Consider the following 23,339-nt stretch of genomic DNA (forward strand, 5'->3'; position numbering starts at 1 on the left):
AGGAGAGGTGGGGGTAGGACCCTGGCGGGGCGGGGTCGCCCTCGGGACTACAGCACGGCCAGGCTCCCACTTCTGCTGTTTCCTAGGTTGGGCGAGGGCGGCGGGGGTGGGAGGAGTGGCTATCTGTCATTACGCTTCTGCGATAAAGACATTCCAAAAAGTAGGCAAAGATTAAAAATAATAATAATAATGGGAGAAAGAAAAGCACTTCTTTAAATAAAGAGTGAAAAATCAGCTTTTTAAGCTTGGTTCCACTGGGGCTCGAACCCAGGACCTTCTGCGTGTAAAGCAGACGTGATAACCACTACACTATGGAACCCCCGCGAAAAACTCTTTTATCGTTACTTTATTCATAGTGTCACATGAGAACCGGCTCCTCGGCTGAAACCCCGCCCATCCGCCGTAACTCCACCCCCGCCGTAGCCCCGCGCCGCCTGCGAGATTTGGTGTTCGCGGCCAGGTGGCGGGTTCCGGCTCCGGCGTCTGGGTGGCTCGTCGTCCTTCCCCGTCGGACTCGTCGCCCCTGCGACCACGGGGAGGCCGGGGCGAGGAGTTACCCTCCTGGCGAGAGCGCCGCCCCACTAGTCACCCTTCCCCAAACTTTCCCGCAGCCGGGGCGTCGGCGAGGTCGGCCCGGTGGGCGGAAGGGGACAGTGCCCGGGGCGCGGCCCCTTTTGGCAGCTTCCCTCAGCCTGTGAGGGACCCGCACTTCCCCACTTTCCCGACGGGCACACTGAGCCGCTTCCGGCAGCGTTGGAAGCCTTGAGTCCGGAGCAGGGCGCACAGGAGCACCACAAGGAGCCGAAGATTCAGGCAGCGCGGGGCTAGGGGGGTGGGCTGGGGGGTCATTTTTATATTGGCCTTTATTTTGCCAGGGCTGGAAAAGGCAGCTGGTCAGTCTGCCTCTTCCCCGAGGATACAGGCTCTTAATGGTCCCCTGACCTTTTCCACAACATTCTTCCCCTTCCGAAGCCCCAGAGGGGCTAAAAATTACTGGGCTTTTGTTTGATCTTATTTGTCTGGGGTAGGGGAGGGGTGAGGAGGCCGGTATAAACAGGCCGTCTCTTTGGCTGGCGCGGGGAGGGGGAAGCAGGACCGGCCACAAGATTTGAGGGGCCCAATGCAAAATGAAAATATCAGGTTCCTTGATCATAAGTTATTGAGAATTCCACAACCATGACAGCAGAGCATTAAACGCAGCGCGGGCGCGTGAGAGTGCAGCCCATGAGCCTGGCCCTGTGCTTCCAGGACTGTGGTCCCGATAAGGTGCTGGGACCCTCCATTACGAAGGGCGCCTGTATGGTATCGTTTCTTGGTTTCCATTGTCGGTGCCGTTTGCCCTCCCCAGTGCTTCTGGATGGATCTTCGTCACCATCCTGGGATTGCTCGCCATCCTCAAGCTTGAAAGCTCACTTGAAACCATTTGGGTGGGTGGGGGGCGGCTCTTTCAGTGGTGAGTTGGAGTGGCTGAAGGCTGCGGCTGTCCTTTTCCCAGGCGTCTTCCTTTGAGGCTGGCAGAATGATGGAGAAGTGATACTAATTGTGTGAAAGCAACCCCTTCAGCCAACTCCTGTCTTCCTGGGAGGGCCCCTGGAAGAAACAGGTGGGTGGAAGGCGCACTAATCTGGGGGTGGTGATGTGGATTCTAGCGCTGCCTTGGCTACTCACTAGCTGTGTATTCTTGAACATCAGTTCACTTTCCAAGCCTCTGTATACCCCTTTGTGAAATGCATGGGCTGGACTAGACACCCCCTTTCCCCTCTGGGTCTAAATGTTATCTCTACTTTCCGGGTTGGGAAAATGGAGGCACTTATCTGCCATGTAAATTTTTCCACAGAAATAGTTAGAGGCAGGCTGGCTTAGGTTCTTTAGTACCAGGTTTCCTATATCCTAGTTAGCTCCCTGTAATGTTCATCATGGACCCCTTCCAGAATGCCTTTTTGTTGATAGGTTTCGAGAGGCCTCTTGGGCACTTGACGCTTAGGTTGTGAGCCATGAGATGACCATGGGTGGACAGCCACTAGCCAGAGGGTGAATTCATGAAAACTCCATGTTTCCTGCTAGTCAGTGAGCCATAATGACTCCCATGGTGCCCAGTAATCAGTACATTTCACCCTCTGCCAAACCCTTGTCAGTTCAAAACAAGGCCGTCAAGAATTGGGCCTAAAATTACACTCACCAGTCGTGTTTTGGTTTGTCTCTAGGGAATACTTTGCCCTTCCTCGAGCTTTCTGTCTGCCCTTGCTATAAGGGTGGGTTCGCCACGTGCAAGCTTTCGCCAGGTTCCCACACAAAGAAAAGAGGCTGGTACACCTCTGATGCACGCAACACAGGATTCTGCCTTTAGCAAAAAAGAGGGAGACTTTTGTTCCACTCCTCTGCTGCCTGCAAGGTGTATTCACAATCTCTGTTGCTAGTAAAGTGCAATATGGTTTACAAAGCACTTTCACATACATTCCTGTGAGGTAGCCATGGTAAGTATTACTATCTCCATTTTTCAGCTGAAGAACTTGAAGCCGAAGAGTTCGAATGCCTTGCCGAGACCATTCTGCTGGTGAGTGGCAAGGCTGGGCTCATACTCAGTTTTCTGATACCTAAGTGATGTGGGGAGACCCTTGTTCATAGAGGCTACATGTTGTTCCCATAAGTGCCATTGGTCTCTTGTAATATTTTGTATGCATGCCAGTGGATACCTTTTTTGTCTTTTGTAATTTTTAAATGAAATCCCTAAAAGCCAGAACTAAGAGCCTGTCGTAAACCGCTGTTGATGACTTTCACCTTGATACCACCAGCGTCATGGCTAGTGCCGCAGCTGGCCACAGTTTCCCTTGGCACTTTAGTCTGTTCAGTCAGATTTGTGAGGCCTGTCACCCCCGGGTCTGCCCATAATCATCTGAACAACTACCAGAGAAACAAACAAACTAGCAAATAAAGACTAGAAGTCACTTCAAACTTTTTGAGTCCTCTGATTTCTCAGGTGTTTAGTGTGGCTTTCCCCAGCGTTTGGCTTCACTGATGGTTTCCTCACTGATGGTTTCCTCACTGATGGCTTCCTTCACTGATGGTTTGGCTTTCGTCAACCAAGGAAACCATGGCCCCAAACACCGAGCTGACTTAGGAAGCTCCATTGACCTGATTTCATTTAGAAATGATTGTACTTTGTCTTTCAGTGTATATTCAAGTATTTACTAAGGAAAGTGAGTGGTTACCTTAGTATGGCAGAGTTCACCTTATTTTTCCCCTTTTACGGCTCATCAAAACATTTGAAACTAGCCTGTTGGAATGGGTATTCGTTACTTTTTGCCCACCTACCTTTTCATAGTTAATTACATCCCTCAGTCTTCTTACCCAGTTCAAGTTCTGTGGTCATTTTTATCACTCCTTTGCCCCTTTGTTGCTTGCACTTGTTGGCAAAATCAGTCTGTTAAATCCACCTGTTTCCCCACTCCACCTCTGAATATGGCCCCAGGAGGAACACACCTTCAGGCCTACTAGTTTCACATTAAATTCTTGAGTAAGTACCTCAAATGTGTTCTTAATGCAGCCTAGAATCATGTCTACTTTCCCTGTCCATTCATTTTCCACCTCACTTAGAGGACAGGTTCATGTCTTCTCTCCCTAAACTTCCTGTACCTCCTTCCCCAACCTCACCTACAGCTGATGACCTTGCTTCCTTATTTCAGTGAAAAAAAAAAATGCAAGCAACCTGAAGAGAACTTCCACAGGTAAGCCCCACATCTGCTCACCTGCCTGCATCTGTGCCCTCCTAGATCTAGACCAGGGCCCTGCCTCTAGATCAGGGATTTCCTACCACAGCCCTGTTGACATTTGGGACCGGGTAACTCTGTCGTGGGGGGCTGTCCTGTGTATTGTAGGATGTTGCACAGCATTCCTGGCCTCGACTCACTAGATGCCCATAGCACCATCCCCTGAGTTGTGAGAACCCAAAATGTTCCCTGGGGGAGGGGGCAAAATCTTGGGGGCTATCTGCCGATGTCTGGAGACGCTCTGGGCTGTCGGGGTTAGTGTGCTACTGGCATCTAGTGCGTAGAGACCAGGGATGTAGTGAAACATTCTGCAGCGCACAGAACAGCCACCCACCACAAGAAATAACTGGGCCCCAAATGTCAATCGTGCCATGGTTAAGAACTGCCCTAGATGACTTGTTTGAGTTCCTGTCGACACCCAGCCCTCCACCTGCGCTTGCCTACTCAAGGAAAGCCCTGCAACAACTCCCCTCTTTCTCCTGCATCTTTATTTATTTATTACTATTATTTTTTTAAATTTTATTTTATTTAAAAAATTTTTTTAAATTTTTGGCTGCATTGGGTCTTCATTGCTGCACGTGGGCTTTCTCTAGTTGCGGCAAGTGGGGGCTACTCTTCGTTGCGGTGCGCGGGCTTCTCACTGTGGTGGCTTCTCTTTGTTGCAGAGCACAGGCTCTAGGCACGCCGGCTTCATTAGTTGTGGCACTGAGTTTCTGTAGTTGTGGCACTGAGGTTCCATAGTTGTGGCTTGCGGGCTCTAGAGCGCAGGCTCAGTAGTTGTGGCACATGGGCTTAGTTGCTCCGCAGCATGTGGGATCTTCCCGGACCAGGGCTCGAACCCGTGTCCCCTGCATTGGCAGGCAGATTCTTAACCACTGCACCACCAGGGAAGTCCCTCTCCTGCATCTTTATTTACCTCCTCTATTGGATCATTCCCGTCAGCATACAAACATGCTGTAATTTTTTTAAAAATTTTATTTATTATTTATTTGGTTGCACCAGGTCTTAGTTGCGACCGGTGGGCTCCTTAGTTGTGGCTTGCCAGCTCCTTAGTTGTGGCATGCGAACTCTTAGTTGCGGCATGCACATGGGATCTAGTTCCCCAACCAGGGATTGAACCCAGGCCCGCTGCGTTGGGAGCTCAGAGTCTTAACTGCTGCGCCACCAGGGAAGTCCCATACTGTAATTTTATTCTCATCATTAAAAAATAATCTCTTAATCTCATTGCTGCCTCAACTACTCCCATTTCTCTGCTCTCCTTTATAGCAAAACTCTTAGAAAATGTGTCTTTAGGTGCTCTCTCCGGTTCCTCTCCTCCTCTTGGAAGCACTTTCCCCTCCCAGCTTTTAGGATGCCACCCTCTCCTGATTTTTGCTTCCTACCTCACCAGTCACCCTTCTCAGTCACCTTTGCTTTATCTCATCTCTTTGACCTCTAAACATGGGTGTTCCACAGGTCTCAGTTCGTGGACTTTTCTATTCATTCTCACCACTCTGGCGACCTCATTTAATCTAATGGCTTTAAATATGCTCTGTAACCTAGATGAATTCCAAATTTATGTCTCTAGTCCAGACTTTTCTCCCAAACTCCAAATCTACCTGCTATACATGTCCATTTAAATGTCTAATAGGTATCTCAGTCCTATTCTGTCTGTGTCTAAACTCCCGATCTCCACCCCCTCTCCTTTCTCAGTCTTCCTTGTCTCAGATAAGGGCAACCTCATCTTTCCAGTTATTTAGGCCTCAAACATAGAGAAAAATGGAAGAAATCATACTTGATTCTTTTTTTCCCCTCACACTTCAAATCTAATCTCACTAGCGAATCCTATTGGCTACACCTTCAAGATCTATCTAGAATCTAATCACTTTCTACCATCTGCCCTGCTACCATACTAATCAAAGCCACCATCACTGTTTGTCTGGATCATTGTCGAGAACCTCATATTCTGGCCTCCCGGCTTCTGCCGTTTTCTCCCTACAGACTATTCTCCACACAGTAGCCAGTGATCCTTTTTTTTTTTTTAAACTTAGGAATTATTACAACTTTTTTTTAAAATTTATTTATTATTTATTTATTATTTATTTTTGGCTGTGTTGGGTCTTTGCCTCCGTGCGAGGGCTTTCCCAAGCTGCGGCAAGCGGGGACCACTCCTCATCGCGATGCGCAGGCCTCTCACCATTGCGGCCTCTCTCGTTGCGGAGCACAGGCTCCAGACGCGCAGGCTCAGCAGTTGTGGCTCACGGGCCCAGTTGCTCCGTGGCATGTGGGATCCTCCCAGACCAGGGCTCGAACCCGTGTCCCCTGCATTGGCAGGCAGATTCCCAACCACTGCGCCACCAGGGAAGCCCGAGTGATCCTTTTAAGACCTAAGTTAGATCGTGTCACTTCTGCTCAAAACCCTTCAATAGCTCCCCACCTTAACTAGAAAGAAAGCCAGAGCCTTACAGTGGCTTGCAAGGCCCTACATGATCTGATCTTCCATTTATTACCTCTCTGATCATATATCCTATTACATTGCCTTTACAAGACCACACTTGCCTGCTTGCTGTTCTTCAAACACAGTAGGACTCTTCTGCCTCAGGGCCTTTGCACCTGCTGTTCTCGCAGCCTTTACTGCTCTTTCCCTAGGTCGCCCCATTGCTTGCTGTCTCATCTTGCTCAGGTATTTGCCCAAATATCTTCTCAGTGAGGCCTTTCCTGACTGCCCTATTTAAAAATTGCTATTTTCCTTTCCCCTTCACCCTGGAAACTCAGTATCCCCCTTTCCTGCTTTATTTTTCTCTACAGTGCTTGTCGCTATCTAATTTTCTAGATATTTACTTATTTCTAGATACTGTCTGTCCCCTATCATTCTCAACTAGAATGAAAGTTCCGTGAGGCATGGATTTGGTTTTGTTCACTGCTGTATTCCACAGAACCTAAGTAGCGCCTAGTACATAGTAACCACTCAATGAATATGTCTTGAATGTATCTGTTCAGGGTTGGGGAATGACTCACGCCAGGTCAGTCCCAATCACAGCTAATCCTGGGCCTTTGTGTGAATTCCTGAGAAGAGACATTTCCGTGTTCACCCTGGACTCAACGTGAGCTAATCCAGAGGCTGGAGGTTCTGCTGCCATCTGATTATTGCATTGTATCAGACGGGGCTCTGAGTCGGGTTTACTGACTCTTGCAACTGAAGGAGTCCTGATGGTTCATGTCTAAAATGTTGGGCATCACCGCAGTGGCTGGCAGTGCTTCCCTGGCTCAGACACTGGAAAGTTTTGTTGCCCTCACTTCCCAGGAAATGCGAAAAGAGGCTGATGGTCATGGGAATCGCCGCTTTGGCAGGTCAGGGCTTTGGTTTTCCGACGTCCTGGGCAGCCATCAGTTCTCAGATGCAGCAGGGCACTTGTTCCCACGTATTACAGTAACCAGGAAGGTTGAGGTTACAGAGTGGCAACACATCTGTGGCAGATACTGCTAGTTGCTTATCCAATATCCATTCTTCTTTTTGTCAGTAATAAAAATAAGAAGAATAAACATTTCTATAATGCTTGCTATGTATTAGAGACTATTCAAACTCTTTACTCATATTAACTCATTTAATCCTCACAAGAACCCTGTGAGAAAGGTATTGTTACTATGCTTAGTTTACAGATGAGAAAACCAAAGCACAGAATAATTAGGTAACTAAGTCACACAGGTAGTAAATAAAGGAGTGGGGTTTTAACACCCAGGCCATCTGGCTCTATAGGCTGTATTTAACCTTTACACTGCACTCCCTGATTTTGTTTGACTCAGCAATGTGTCCAGCTAAAACAGTTTGATTTCCCAGGTTCGCTTACAGCTAGAAGAGACTGTGTAACACAGTTCTGGCCAATGACTTGTATGGAAGTAGTTGGGCTTACAAAACCATTTCTTTATAAAGGAGGTAGACTCAGCTGGTATGCCCCATTTTGCCCTTAGCTTCACTTTCTCCTCAGAATGCAAATGTGATGCTGGAGGGAGAGCAGCCATTTTGTGACCATGAGTTGACAGTTATGAGGAAGAAAGCTACATTGCTCAGCAGAAAGAAGGAAGGTACCTGGGTCCCAGCCCCAAATTTACTACTTCCAGACTCCTGGTTATATGTGAAAAGTAAAATCCCTAATCTTTAATGCTACTGTTTAGTGGGAGTTTCAGTTATATGAGGGAAAATACAATCACTACTGATTCAGCATTTCCACATTTCTCTCCTATACCATTTTGACAGTGTCTTTAATCTGCCCACCAGCTACTGAGGGACTGCTCCTCACTGTCCCAGTCCCTTGATTGAAGTTGTTTATTGTCACATACCTGCAGTATGTCTAGGAGCTCAGTGTTTGGTAGTGTGGGAATTTTTTGGGTTTTTTTTTAAGTGTATGACATGGCCCCATCTCAAGGAGTTTGAAGAACATTAATTAACCCAAAGGACTGATTTATTCCAAGATATTAATGGATGATAATGGCTTGATGTGGTTTTTCCTAACTTTGGATGTTACTGAATTTTAATTAGACCCTGTCTTCTTCTTTCTTAAAGAAGAAACTCAAAAGAGAAGGCAGAGGGGCAGGGTGATATGCAAAAGCCTGTCTAAAAGGAAAGATGGCCTCGTGTAGTATTCCCCTCAACACCAGCTATATATAATCTACAAAATCATCTGCAATCACATTCAATGAGCTTAGATTTGATAGCCGCTCAAGAGAGAAAGAGATCAGCTGAAAATACTTTGTCTCCCCCTCCCTTATTTATGTGACTTGAGATGCCTCCAGTTTCTAAAGTCACTCCCCTGGGACTATGCGTCCAGCCAATGCTAATTGGTGACGGAAATGAAATTTCACTCTACTTCCACCAAACTTACTGTCTTTAGATTTAAGTGGATTCAGCTGTGCACACAATGGGACTTGCCTCTAAGCTTTCCTCATAGTCTGATGGGAAGATTTCAAGAATGGTGGAGGTGTTAAACAAAGATCATCTTATCTGTTTGTATTACTGATTTTAAGTGTTTGTGATTTTTTGGATACAGTTAGGGTACAGTCTGAAGGCTATATATAATAATAAAACCAAAACCAATTAATAGGTTGTTTAACTCAGTTAGAGGCTGTCTGCAGGCTAGCAGCTTTCCTTTGCTAAATCCCGTTAAAATGCAGTGAGTTCTATTTTGTGCAGAATGAGCAGGCTGCCATGACAACTGTCTGTGAATATTATTTCAATATTAGTCATAGGTTTCCAGTGTCTGCCTCCGGGTCCAACGTTCATTCTAAAACCCAGATGCACATCTGTTCTTAAAGGAGTTCTCCTGGACGTGTTTACAAAAAACAAAAACAAAACAGTTTCAGCCGGCTGGGGTTTTTTTCTTTTGGAAGAGAAATTTGAATGAATTCACACAATTGCAAATGGTAGATTTTATTGCTGTTTCTTTTCTTTGGGAAAGGCGATTTGGATATGAATTTTTTATTGTACTTGACGGTAGATTTGATTAAATAGATTAAATAGGAGCCCGGAGATTACTCATATTGCCTGTCTTTAGTTACATGCCCACCTGAACACTCCCTTTTGCCAGGAGAAGAGGATGTGCGAGCTGCCTAGGCCTGTGTTATGTGCCCAGCCCTGGGCAGTCACTGTTGCTTGGGAAGTGGGCTCATGCTGATTGAATTAAGCCAGTCAAGTCTCACACTTAGAGTGGAGGATGGTGTCAATCCCATGCAAACCACAGGGCTTAGAATGGGGAGAGGGTTGATCTCATAAAGGAAAATTGGGGTACTATTGCAAGGGATCGAGGGGAATACTTGTCGGCCACCTGGTTAGGCAACAAAATGCTGAGCAAATAATAACATTTACTGAATACTAACTGTAAGCCAGGCATCACTCAAACAGCTTTACGAGTGTATTGCTTAGAGAATGTTTGGCTGCGTGTGATGAGGTAAATGATGAAATAACAGGGACTTAACACAGAGGGCTTGGCTTTTATCTCATGTGATATGAAGTTAGGAAAGAAGCAACTTCACATCATCATCTGTGTCCCAGGCTCATCCTTCAGTCTTTCTGCAATATCATTCTCAGCATGAGCCTCTCTTCCTAAGGCACTCAAGAGGGCTGCTCCTCCTCCAGGCATTATGTCATGGTTCCAGGCACAGTGGGGGAAGGGCAAAAAGGAAAGGGCTCATGACAGCTGAGTCTTGTCTTTTTTAGCAGAAAAATTGCTTTTCTGGGAGCCTCAGCCAGTAGATTTCAGCTTATATCGTATTGGCCAGAACAGAGTCACATGACCACCCCTAACTGCGAGGGATCCTAGCAAATCAAGTTTTGGTGGCTGAGTCCATTGCCACCTAGAATAAAATTGGGACTTTATTGGTAAGGAAGAAAGGAGAATAGATACTGGCTAGGCAACTAGCAGTGGCTGCCACAATATGTATGAGCCCATTTATTCCTTACATCAACCCAGTGTGGGTGGTGCTATTACTATCCTGGTTTTTAAGAAACAGGCACAGAGAGGTCATGTAATTTTCCCAAGCTCACACACAGCTGTTAAGTGGTGGAGCTAGAAAATTACCCCAAGCAATCTGACTCTGGAACTGAATTCTCTGATGCTCCCAGACACATCCCGACCCACCGGTCAGACCACATTTCTTCTCCAGGATGTGTAACCACTCAGGAAATTTAGGCCTCTCCTAGAAATGGTAGCTAATATCTGTTTAGCACTTTATAGTTTATGAAGAATTTTCCACTTAGATTATTCCATTTAAATATTATTATCCCCATATTAAAAATGAGAAGACTGAGGCCCAGAGAAGTAATAAAAGTTACCTAAGGTGCCCAGCTTGTAAGTGGCAGAGCTGATGTTTCCTCGAAATTACAAGAACTTACTCCTGGTCCCCTTTCCTAATCCTCCTATTCTTCCACGCACAGAGACTTCATTTTTAATTTTTAAAAATGACAGTAGTTTGCTCCAGACCCTATATTAACATCGCAACCTTCTCAGGAAAAACAATGCAGAGAAATCTTGGCTCTCTCACCAACTGGTTTTCCTAGTGTCCTTTTCATGTAGCCATACCAACAGGATCATGGCGTATCAGCAGGAATTGTGTTTAGTAGTGAGAAACAGAGACCTAAGCGGGGAGGTTGTTCTTATCTCATGTAATGTAAAATCCAGAACTTCATTCAAAATGTGAGAGTATTCATTACAAATAGCTCTTATCTACCTGTTAAAGTAAAAGAGTCATTAAACGTATAGAAATTGCCTGTCCTTAGTTACATCAGGTTAATTTGTATTACATTTCCTTAAAACCACTTTGTAAATCAAACTTATTACAAAATAAGAATAACAGTCCACCTCACTGGGGTAAATTAGTGAAGTTTTAGTACGTTACTGATACCTCAGTTTGCTTATAATTGTTATTTCTCTCATTCTTTCCAAATATTTGAAATCTTTAGCTTATGGCATTGTTTGATTTATACATCACAACATTCTCTTGTTCTGGTGATACTACTGAATTGACCGTAAAAATCACAAAAGCATTGTAGAATATAGTTTGACTTTAAAAGTCATGAAAGAGTGGGTTGAAAAAGAGAGATTTAAACAAATATCATACTGTGTTATGAGGCAGTGCCTCTCAAAGTGTGCTTTACCATCACTTGGGAATTAATTAGAAATACAGATTCATGAGCCCTACTCCAGACCTACTAAATCAGAACCTCTAGGGGCTGGGCCCAGGAATCTGTGTTTTAACAGGATCCCCAGGTTATCTATAAGTACATCAGAGTTTGAGAAGCACTGTTTTAGAGAGTTTTATGTAAATGACACTCACAGATTGTGCCCTCTTTGGGATATTGGTGAAGATACTAACTTCAGCTTTAGTAAACTAAGACCTATATTAAACCCTAGATTCTCCTTTGAAAGTCTCCAAATCATAGAGTCCAGTTATGTACTCCCGGTCACTGAACCTTAATTCAAGTGTATGCTTGACTCCATTCCCCTATCAGCACTTTCAACTAAGTAATCAGTATTTGTCTTTCCGATGTCAGTTTAAAGATCAACCTCAGGGACTTCCCTGGTGGTCCAGTGGTTAAGACTCCACACTCCCAATGCAGGGGACATGGGTTCGATCCCTGGTCGGGGAACTAAGATCCCACCTGCCGTGCTGTGCGGCCAAATAAAATAAAATTTAAAAAAACAAATGTTATCTTCAGAAGCTTTTGCTTGACCTCCTGACTCACTCTTATAATACATGTACTTCTCCTTTGCAATTTCACATTTATTTTTATGATTATTTGATTAACGTTTACTTCCCCCACAAGGCTATAAACTTCATGAGGGAAGGAACCAACCTTGTCAGTTCTGTTGGTAGTATATCCCCAGGGTCTAGAACAGTGCCTTGCACACAATAGATGCTCGACAAATATTTGTTGAATGAATGTATGAATAAAACCAAGACAAGAATAAGTTTTTGTTTTGTTTTGTTTTTGGCTGCGGCTTGTGGGATCTTAGTTCCCCAATCAGTGATGGAACCCGGGCCCATGGAAGTGAAAGTGCCGAGTCTTACCACTGGACCGCCAGGGAATTCCCAAGAATAAGTATTCTTAAACTAAAAACTTTTCCACAGTCTTCACCATAAACTCTTAGTCATCTGAGGCAATACTAACAAGTGTTTTGAAAAGAAAGCCGTGGATCTTTCCTCGGCCTTGCTTTAGGTAATAGTTTCAACATTCCTCTATGAAACCAACTGTTGTTGTCTGTGTTCATAAAAACAAAAATGGTTGAAAGGGAGGTAACGGTTGGCAAAAAGAAAGCTTGAAGAACCTGGGACCTGCCTTCCCAGTACGCAGGAAGTGGTTCTCTCAGCCAGGTTGTGTTGTTCACACTCTGCTGGCAGGTGCTGTCATACCTGCCTCCATCATTGTGGGGTTGCCAAGGCAACCTATTAAAGAATAATTCTAGAATCTACCTCTGGAAAATTCCAGATGAGCCTGAGGAATCCTCTTCAAGTAAATCTACAAGCTTGACGATGGATTGTGTCCTGAGCCTGCAGGTCAGACTAAAAGATTCAGCAACCAGCAAAGTGAAAATCTAGGAGTCTGTTTTCCTTCAACCTGTGTGGAACTGGTAAAACTTAGAGGGAAGGATAAAAACTCTTAAAGTAGCAGATAAACTGAATGAAATCTGGGTAGACATGGAACTATATGTTTAAAAGTTAGCCTTCCTCTGTCTAGTTGTTTGGCCAACTCTAGTAGAGTTAATGTTTTGTGTATGGAGTTTGTCATACTTTAATATATATTGTATTGGAGCTATCTTTTAGAAAGGTATTTATTTGTTATTATTATTTTGGTCACACCGTGCAGCCTGCGGGATCTTAGTTCCCCAACCAGGGGTCAAAACTGTGCCTCCTGCATTGGGAGCGCAGAGTCTTAACCACTGGACTGCCAGGGAAATCCCTGGAGCTATCTTTATAGGGTGGAATTGGATCACCTTGATGTAATAGAAAGAGTACTGGCCACCAAGTTGTACAACTATGATGTTGGGGAGGCTACTTAAACTCTTTGGGCCTGGTTTCCTCTCCCATAAAATGAAGGGCCTTTCTGAACAAGTCCAGAGGACCAGAGTATCTTACCATATCACAGGCTCACCTGTTACAGAGCTCTGGGCCAAGGCCCTCGTGATGATCTTGCAAGGGGACTCCGTTGTCTGTGCCTAGGTCAGTTTTGCCCAATTCGCAGTGCTTTGACATGAGAGGGAATTGCATAAATGTGTATTCTTTGTTCTACATTTGTCTTGGAATGACGGATTATAGCTCCTGCAGAAGGAAAAATAGAAGGAATTACATTGCTCTGCCATTGACTCATGCTAGATGTCAAACTGAGGCGCCTGCAAAACGCAAGCACATGCAAGCTAAACGAACAGATTGTGGCAATATTTAAAAATATCACAACTCTCTAAATAAGCAGTTCTGATAAGCCTATTTGGAATTCATGCAAAACACCCATAAACTCTGAAAATCTGAATTGTACATTGCCAAGGTAAATTACTCTGTGCAGTAATTATAGATAAAGGCATATTGGATTATATGATAATATGTCTCCCTTGGTTTACAGATACCCCTCTCTCCTGGGCCTCTTCCTTTCCGGACTGTTGCTTTTTTAGTCTCCTTTGTTTGCTCCTTCCTTCTCATTCCCTTTAAATGTCCCTATTCCCCCGGGCTTCTGATTTTGCCCCTATAGCCTTGTGACTTTACAAGCTCTCCCTGCCTGTTTTATCTTCTCTAATCACTTTAGCTGTTATCGGTAACCTGATGACCTCTTTAATCAGAATCTGCAGACCTGATTTATTTTCTGGGCTTTAAAAGGAGCTTCTACTGGCTATGGGACATTTTAACTCGTTATTTTTCTCCACCATAAACACGCCTGTCCCCCTTCATGTCCTACCCCATACCCGGTAACACTCTACCGCAATTAATGGCGTCACTCACTAGACCATAAATGACGAGAGGGCAGGGACCATGTCTGTCTTATCCACCACTGTACCCCCAGGGCCCAGTGCAGTGCCTGGCACCCAGTGAGCATTGTTGAAGAAGTGATGAATCCATCTGGTATTCCAAACTAGGAACCTTGGAATCATTCTGGATGCCTCTGTCCCCCTTGCTACCTGTACCCAGTCTGGGACCTGTGGGACTTATTACCTAAAAGACTTTCACATTAAAAAGCAAAAGGCCTTCACATTTGGCCCCTCGTCTCCACTGCCACCGCTTTAATTCAGCACTTATCATCCATCTCCTGGATCCTTGCAGGAGCTTCCTCATTGGTCTTTCTCTGGCTGGCTTTTTCCCAGGTCATCACATCTGACCTTCAGAGTGATCTTCCTAAAGTGTGAATCTAATCAGATTACTCTTAGGCTCCCCTTCACTTAAACAGAGTTGGCAATCTGGCAGCCTCACCCCAGAGTCTATACAGTGTTTTGAGAAAATGAGAATTACTGCATTTCATTGATTCTAAGATGCACATTTTTTCACATTTTAGCACCTCTGAAATTGGAACGTGCCTTAAAATCAATGGAGTGTCATTGTTTGATGGGTGGCTTTTTTCTTTCTTATTCGTACATAAAATAATAATACACTTTGTAATCGATGGCATCTTATAATTTGTAGAAGTATACTCATACTGACATTTAAAAATAGGGAGATTTTACAGAAAAGTATGTCAGTTTCTCTTGAAAAATTACACTGGGTAACACTGGGCCAGGATTTCTGGATGGCAGCCTAAGAGGGAGCTACTGGTAAGTAGCAGCTGCCTCATTTAGACAAGAACTCTCTAGAATGTCCCATCATTTCCACCCAGGCTGCTTTATTCATTTATATTATGTACTCCAGCTTATGTAAGCATTTGAAATTGCAATCCCTAACTGACAGATTAAAGTATGAATTCTTTGCTGCGATTTTCAAGAACAGTCACACTTGGCACCAGTCTGCCTCCTCAGGTTCACATCCCCATCCTCTGCTGTATACACCCGCTATCCCCTAGTCTCAGGAAACATTACTCAAATGTAACCTGCTCCCGAGTTCCCTGGAATGCCTTTCTCCACTTTGTATGCTCTAGGAAGCATTACCTGACTTGCCCTGGCAGGGCTCATATCCTTCTGGGCTCCAATAGCACATGGCATATCTCTGTACCTACACCTCCTGTCTTGAAATTATTTGTGGACGGGCCCGTGTCCCTCATTACACTGTGAACCTGGTAGGGAAATGAATCAGAATGTGTTCATTGTTGTATCCCTGCCTCGTAGCTAGAACTTGCTCAGTAAGTATCTGTTAAGTAAAGGATGGATGGGGTGCGTTTTCTCACTGGGATCTCTGTTTTTTGAGTTTTGCCCATGTATAGAGAGCTAAAAGTGAAGTCAGAGGGAAAGGCAAGTGTTTTCCTTAGTGCTCGTAGTTTACAGCAGCAGACACTGCTTCTGGCTGTGCTTTAAGAAGGCCCTTGGCAGTCAGAGTCAGCCCATGGACACTTTAATATCTACAGACCCAAAGGTGCTAAGCCAGAGCCAGCTCTGAAGTTTTTTAAAAAATTTATTTTTAAATTAGTGTACAGTAAAACCGACTTGTACAGTTCTGTGAATTTTAACACATGGGTAGATTAGTGTTACCACCACCGTAATCAGGATACAGAACATCGCCTCCAAAACTCCCTCTTGCTATTCCTTTGTAGTCATATCCCCCCCACCCCATAAACCTTGGCAACCATTAATCAGTTCTCCATTACTACAGTTTTGTCTTTTCGAGAATGTCATATAAGTGTACTCAACGTTTTAAGCCTGGCTTCTTTCAGCATAATGCCTTTGAGATTCATCCAGCTTGTGTGTATCAGTAGTTTGGTCCTTTTTATTGGTAAATAATATTCCATTGTATGGATGTCCCACAGTTTGTGTATCCATTCACTCATTGAAGGACATTTGGGATGTTTTCGGTATTTGACCATATGAACCTGTGTACAGGTTTTTGTATGAATATAAGCTTTCATTCCTTTGGTGTAAATATCCACGGATGGGTAGGATTGCTATGTCATATGGCAAGTGCCATATGCATGTTCAACTGTATGAAAAACTACCAAACTATTTTTTCAGAGTGGCTGCACCATTTTGCATTCCCACCAGCAAAGTATAAGAGTTCTAGTTGCTCCATATCCTAGGCAGCACTGGATATTATTAGAATTTTTAAAAAATCTAATAGGTGTACAGTGTTAGCTCACTGTGCTTTTTTTTTTTTAACGTCTTTATTGGAGTATAATTGCTTTACAATGCTGTGTTAGTTTCTGCTTTATAACAAAGTGAATCAGCTATACATATACATATATCCCCATATCTCCTCCCTCTTGCGTCTCCCTCCCTCCCACCCTCCCTCCCTCCCACCCCTCTAGGTGGTCACAAAGCACCGAGCTGATCTCCCTGTGCTATGCGGCTGCTTCCCACTAGCTATCTGTTTTACGTTTGGTAGTGTATATATGTCCATGCCACTCTCTCACTTTGTCCCAGCTTACCCTTCCCCCTCCCTGTGTCCTCAAGTCCATTCTCTACATCTGCGTCTTTATCCCTGTCCTGCCCCTAGGTTCATCAGAACCTTTTTTTTTTTTTAGATTCCATATATATTTGTTAGCACACGGTATTTGTTTTTCTCTTTCTGACTTACTTCACTCTGTATGACAGACTCTAGATCGATCCACCTCAATACAACTAACTCAATTTCGTTTCTTTTTATGGCTGAGCAATATTCCATTGTATATATGTGCCACATCTTCTTTATCCATTCATCTGTTGATGGACACTTAGGTTGCTTCCATGTCCTGGCTATTGTAAGTAGCGCTGCAATGAACATTGAAAAATATGGAATGCTTCACGAATTTGCGTGTCATCCTTGCGCAGGGGCCATGCTAATCTTCTCTGTATCGTTCCAGTTTTAGTATATGTGCTGCCGAAGCAAGCACTCTCACTGTGCTTTTGATTTTCATTTCTGCTTCCTTGAATCCAGTCTGGGGGAATTGGAGGGGAAAAAGTGGTCAACTCACCACCAGCGTGGTGGTACTTCAAACTCTGATCTTCCTCAGTATGGCTTCTGCTATTTACTTTCTAGAGTCCTTGTGTTACTTATTTATTGCTGTATAACAAATTACAAAAAACTTAGAGGCTTAAAACGCTCATTTGTGATCTCACAGCTTCTGTGGGTCATGAATCCGGACAAAGCTTACATGGGCCCTCTACTTCAGGATCTCTCACAAGCTGCTGCAATCAAGGTGTTGGCTGGGCTGCAGTCATCTTAAGGCTTAATTGGGGAAGGATCTGCTTCCAAGCTCACGTGGTTGTTGGCAAGATTCAGTTCCTTGAGGTCTGACTGAGGGCCTCAGTTCCTTGCTGGCTTTTGGCCAGAGACTTCCCTTAGTCCTGTGTCATGTGGGCCTCTCCAACACGGCAGCTTACTTCATCAAAAGCACACGAGTTGTGAAGGCAATAGAGAGAGTCTGCTAGCAAGACAGAAAGTCACAGTCTTTCATAACTTAGTCACGGAAGTGACAGGCCAACACATTTGCCATATTCTGTTGATTAGAAGGCAGTCACTAGGTCAAGCCTTATACTGAAAGGGAGGAGATTACACAAAGGCATGAACACCAGGAGGCAGGGATCATTAGGAGCCATCTTGGAATTTGCCAGTCTTCAAATAGCTGGCCCATGGATTCTGTCCAGGTTTTGGTTTTTTTAAAAATAAATTTATTTATTTAATTTATTTATTTTTGGCTGTGTTGGGTTTTCATTGCTGTGCGCGGGCTTTCTCTAGTTGTGGTGAGCGGGGGCTACTCTTCGTTGCGGTGCACGGGCTTCTCATTGCTGTGGCTTCTCTTGTTGCAGGCGCACGGGCTTCAGTAGTTGCGGCTTGAGGGCTCTAGAACGCAGGCTCAGTAGTTGTGGTGCACCGGCTTAGTTGCTCCGTGGCATGTGGGATCTTCCCGGACCAGGGCTCGAACCCTTGGCTCGAACCCTTGTCCCCTGCATTGGCAGGCAGATTCTTAACCACTGCACCACCAGGGAAACCCTTTGTCCAGGTTTTATAGCCTCATTCCGTGGGAGAGACAGGGTAGAGTGGGTAGAGTGTCCTTATTCCCTCTTACTCTCTGTGAAGCTTTTTCATTTGATTTATGAACATTCAAGGTTAATGTAAGGAGTTGTTTTGTTTGTTTTGTTTTGCTTTGTTTTAAACTCAAGCCATCTAGGACATAGCTAGGGTTAGATTATCAGTGGTCAAAATTTAAATCCTGGTATCTACTAATCTTGTATTTATTAAGTCACAACCATGGAAAGCTCAACTTTTGTACCCAAGATGGAGCCTTTCAGTGATGAATTTATAAACTTCAACACAGGACAGCTATTTCAGCCTGCCATTGTGGCTGCTGACCAGGTGACCCCAATAGACAGATCTGCCCAGCCCTGGCCTTTATGAATTTCTTTCACCTGATAGTGACTTATAACCCACCTTTGATTTATTTTAATAACTTTCTAATGACTTGCCAAATATGACCTCTCTTTTCTCCTACTTAATGTGGTTTTTCAGTACCCAGAACTCATCCCTGGAAATATGCTTGATCCTTTCTCTTTATGAAAATGTAAAACTACTTAGTATTCCTTCCCTCTCTTCAAAAGAAAGCAGGCTCTTTAAATCAAGGTTCTTCAAATGTTTTTGATCATGAACCTCTCGCAGTGAAAGCTTTTTGAGAATGGACTTCTGATACAGTTATATTTATTTATTTACAACTACTACTACTGAACTCATATTTGTTTACATTACCAAACATAAACGAAAATAGAAAATTCAGAAAGAATAAGAAAATATGAGTTCTAATATTTTACTCTCTATTGTCCAACACACCTTCTGTGTATTTACTGTGGGGCAGGTACCTCAGTTTGGAGACTGCTAGGTGCTAGGAAGCTGGGATTGGGTGTGATTGCTTACCACTGGTCCTGAAATGGAACAGGACCCTGTGGAGCCCTCCCGGGTACAGATCCTTTCTGTGTCCCCTGTTTCTTGTTTGTACGAAATAGGCTTCATTCAGTCTCCTTGACCTTCCTGGAGTTCCAAAGGGCAGATTCAAACAGTTGCTAATCAGAGAAGGGAGGGAATGCAGAAACAGGGAAGGAGCAGTCAAGAAACAACAGTGCAGCAGGGTCCTGGTTCCTCCTCAAGTAATACACTAACAATACTTTTGAGTTCTTCTGCAGGGAACTAAGGCCCCACCCAGGTGGAGGATGGTAACTTCAGGCTGAGCACAAGCTCCCAGGAACTCTGCCCTGTTACCTCACCACAGACTTTAAAGTCTGAACACATTGGAAGATAAGGAAGACTCTGACCACCCTCCCCAAATGATTCTCCCTTTAAAAACTTTCATGGTTGAACAGAATCTTCAGAGTTGGTTTTTGGACACTAGCCCACCTTCTCCCCAGGTTGCCGGCGTCCTGAATAAAGCAGCCTTTCCTTTCCAGCCAACACTCGTCTCTCGAGTACTGGCTTTCAAGCAGGCAGCTGAACCTGAGTTTGGTAACAGCCCCAGCACCAGAGGGCTAGCTGAGAGTTGTCAGAGCTGGAAGGCCAGCCCCATCTGAGTTCCCCACTTTGGCGCTATCAGGTATTAAGGTATCAGGGGCCATGAGTGGGCAGACACCTTAAGTACTCAGCACCAAACAGATCTGCACACATCATTTCTTTTCTCAGTCTATTCCCAAGTCCAGCTGCTTTGCCTAGATTCTAGCATATTCCCCAGGGTGTGTCATGACCAATTATAGGAGCTGCCCATTAGAATGACTTTTCCTTGGTAGAAATTGGAACTGTGGCCAGCTTCAGGAAGCTTGTGAAATAGTAGAGGTTTGCCTGCAATGCCCAATTTCTCCCTTGTGAGGAAACCAGTCTTCTCTGTTCCTCTCTGTCTTTCTATAGCTTGCTACTACCATAGACTAACCGAGCATCCTGGTTTGGGTTCTCTCAGAAGCTGACCCTGAGACAAGCATTTGAGACCAAGTTTATTTGGAAGGTGAAGGCAAACCCAGTAGGGGAGTGGGGAAGTGAGAAAGGAAGGAGAGACCACCAAGACAGCCAAGAAAGAGTAAATCCAGCCTGCAGAGGTGGAGAGGCCACCATTTTTCAGTCACAGCAGATGGACAGTTTTTTCTACCTGCTTATAAGTCTAATTGCAGCATTATAATTAGGGACTCACTTCATTCTGATTTTTGTTTCATCTCTCCCATTTCACATCCTTGTTAAGTACATACCTACAAGAACACTCTCTTTTCTCCCTCACCTCTTTTCTTCTGGTTAACTCCTAACTTCTGGCTGTGAAATCATCAGGTCTCAGGGCATCACTTCTTCTAGAAAGCCTTGCTTCATCACCCTTTCTGGGGTAGGGCTCTTTCTCTGTGCCTCATACCTGTCCTATTAGAGACTTTGTCATACTGTATTGCTTTCATTTATTCATGTAATAAATATCAATTATGCACCTGGCACTGTTTTAGGTTCCTGGAGCTTATATTCCAATAGGGGAGTTACTTTTTATTTGTAATTTTATTTTGATTTCTTATTTACCTATGTGTTTACCTCACCTAATCATACCCATTTTGTTCACCATTTATGTCCTTGCTTCTCAGCACAGTGCCTGCCACATAGAGGGAGCCCAATAAAAATGCGTGGAATTGAGTAGAAGAGCCCAGTGCATCTTAGTTCAGGATGATTTGTAATTTCTATGGCCTTTTCCAAGGGGGAAATTGAACTCTCACCTTTCCTATTGGCTGTTTTCATATGACGATGTGCCCATTGACAGATAAATTGACCCAACTTGCCTGTTGGGGGTATAAATCTGTTATTGAGTGAGTTAATGGTATTTTGCCCATCATTTTTTCTTTTTTCAGGCCGGGAGAACATAGCCCTGCCTAGCTGGAGGAAAGTCAGAGAGCATCTGCGAAGAGGCTGGAAGCTTCATTTTGCAGACACACAAGGTACTGACTGAAGCAGTATAGTGTAATGATCATAAATAGAGGTTCTAGAGTCAAAGTGCCTTGAGTTCAAATCCCAACTCTGCCACTCGCTTGCTGTTTGACTTTGGGCTATAGTTCCTAATACGTAAGTAGGGATAATAATAGTATATACCTCATAGGATGGTGTGTGAATTAAATAAGATTAACACCTTTAAAATTAACAAGTGACTAGAATATGGTAAGTGCTCAATAAATGTTATTATCATTATTGTGATTTGTTCCCATACATCAGTGCTGGTTCATTTAACAATTGGAAGCTGGCTACAGGACTCTTTGTGGTGCTCAAAGTAACATTTTAGTGTTCTTCATACAGTGGAAAAATATGGTGAAGTTCTTCATTTTAAGCAAATTCTAAATTTTAGACAAATCACATAAAGGTCACAGCCAATCCAATTCATGGTCCAGAGACTGGCTGTTAAAATAACCACCTAAATCATGAGTTCTTTCCGTGATTGAACAAATATTTAGTGAGTACTGTAGGGGCAGAAAAATTTTCCCTTCTTCCCTTCTAGGTTCTTTGGCTAGTCTAATAGTTAAATTGATATAAGACAGATTAACAGGAGAAAAACAAATTAATTATGTACACATGGGAATCCCATAAAGATATGAAGACTCAAAAGGTAGCCAGATAATTGGAGCTTATATAACGTCCTGAGCTAAGGAAAAGGGTGGGGGTCTGGGGATACAAAGAAAAGGAAAGCCATTCGCAGGCAGGCAGAGGAGAGGTTTGGAAAACAGAGGTTGCCCTGTAATACAGATAAGTTTGTTAGGTAAAAAGGTATCTCTGGTAATAGTTCTCTTCCTGGCACAGGGCCCCTTTTCAATGTAAATTTAGGCAGTTGAGGGGGAGGTAAAGAACTTTTCCTGAATCTGTTGGGTTTTTGATTGCCTTTAGCTCAAAATAATTCTCATGCCAAAGTGGCATATTTTGGGTGGAAAAACCTGCTCCCCTTCAGTACCTCTTATGCATTTGGAACTGGAGATGCCAAGAGGAATGAAATGGATCCTTTTCCTTCAGGATTTCACATGTAAAAGGACAAATTACAGCACACTTTGGAAAGTTCTATAATTGGACACACACATGGCTTTGAGAGCCAGAAGACAGAATGACTAACTCCCCTTTGGTGATTCAGGAAAGGCTTCACGCAGAGGAGGTGACATTTGAACAACTGTAACTAGACGTAGCCATCATTTAATCACGTGGATTGAATAGGCATTTGGCTGGAAACCCAGCCATATAGTGACATTGTCCACTATTTTTGGGGAGCCTGGGTAATTATATTCTCATTTACAGTGTGTATGGCAGCCTCACATCAGGTTCTAGTCTTGGAGTCCCTGCCATGGAAACCTGTATGTTTGTATTACCTCATAATGAGGCCCTCTGATAATATTTAATATGCTAATAGGAGTACAGAAGCCCAGAACTGCCTTTCCAGTTATTTTTAAAGTGACTCCATTAGATTGAATAGTAAGCTAGGTAACCACTTTACTGGATCTCCTGTGGTTCTCAATTGCAGAAAGGAATTGACTAAAGACCAACTTGGGTGGAGTTATCAAATGATTATGGCTGGAGACCTTTAAATCCTAGCTCATGATGCCTAAGGCCAGTAAGCTCAAAAATACATACGCTGTGTAACCAGTTAGGAAGAGTTTGGGAGGAATATTGCTGTTGGTGCAGCTGCAGTCAGCATGAGACTCTAGGAACAAGATCACTCACCTCTGGATTGCCTCAAAGGACAGCAGAACTGAGGCTGGTGACATCCAGTACTGACACTGGCACTTCAGTTTTTCAGTTGTGTCTTCCTCCTCTTCCTTCTCAAACTCAGCAAAAATCACAGGTCAACTTTCCTTTTCCGTTTTGCTGATGATGGGAGGTGAATCTCCCTCTCACAGATACATTTTTTACCGAGCAAGGGCTCATGTGCCCGTGGCGCAGAAAGCCAAACTCTGACAGTGGGTGTTTGTAGCAAAGTAAGGGTTTATTGCAGGGCGCCACGCAAGGAGGACGAGCAGCTTATGCTCA

General features: G+C 44.1%; 1 protein-coding gene and 2 non-coding genes across 8 annotated transcripts in view; 1 reads left to right on the forward strand and 2 right to left on the reverse strand.

The window, feature by feature from the left end:
• Positions 1-246: 246 nt before the first annotated feature.
• On the reverse strand, positions 247-319 carry TRNAV-UAC. The gene has a single exon. It is a non-coding gene; the product is annotated as a tRNA-Val (tRNA).
• Positions 320-1,079: 760 nt separating this feature from the next.
• The window catches only part of PPEF1 (protein phosphatase with EF-hand domain 1), a 147,223-nt gene continuing 124,963 nt past the window's right edge, over positions 1,080-23,339 (forward strand). For 2 of the 6 annotated variants that reach the window (XM_036841022.1, XM_036841027.1), the window contains exons 1-4: positions 1,080-1,603; positions 2,502-2,554; positions 3,684-3,725; positions 21,191-21,277. The gene's annotated coding sequence lies outside the window, so the exon portion shown is untranslated. Of the gene's footprint in view, positions 1,604-2,239; positions 2,393-2,501; positions 2,555-3,683; positions 3,726-21,190; positions 21,278-23,339 lie in introns of those variants that run through there. The other 4 variants (XM_036841023.1, XM_036841024.1, XM_036841026.1 and 1 more) reach the window with 4 other exon arrangements.
• LOC118889351 lies at positions 17,126-17,232 on the reverse strand. Its single transcript, XR_005018488.1, has one exon. It is a non-coding gene; the product is annotated as a U6 spliceosomal RNA (small nuclear RNA).

Source organism: Balaenoptera musculus, chromosome X (genome assembly GCF_009873245.2).
Source record: "Balaenoptera musculus isolate JJ_BM4_2016_0621 chromosome X, mBalMus1.pri.v3, whole genome shotgun sequence".
In the NCBI taxonomy this organism is placed as follows: domain Eukaryota; kingdom Metazoa; phylum Chordata; class Mammalia; order Artiodactyla; family Balaenopteridae; genus Balaenoptera; species Balaenoptera musculus.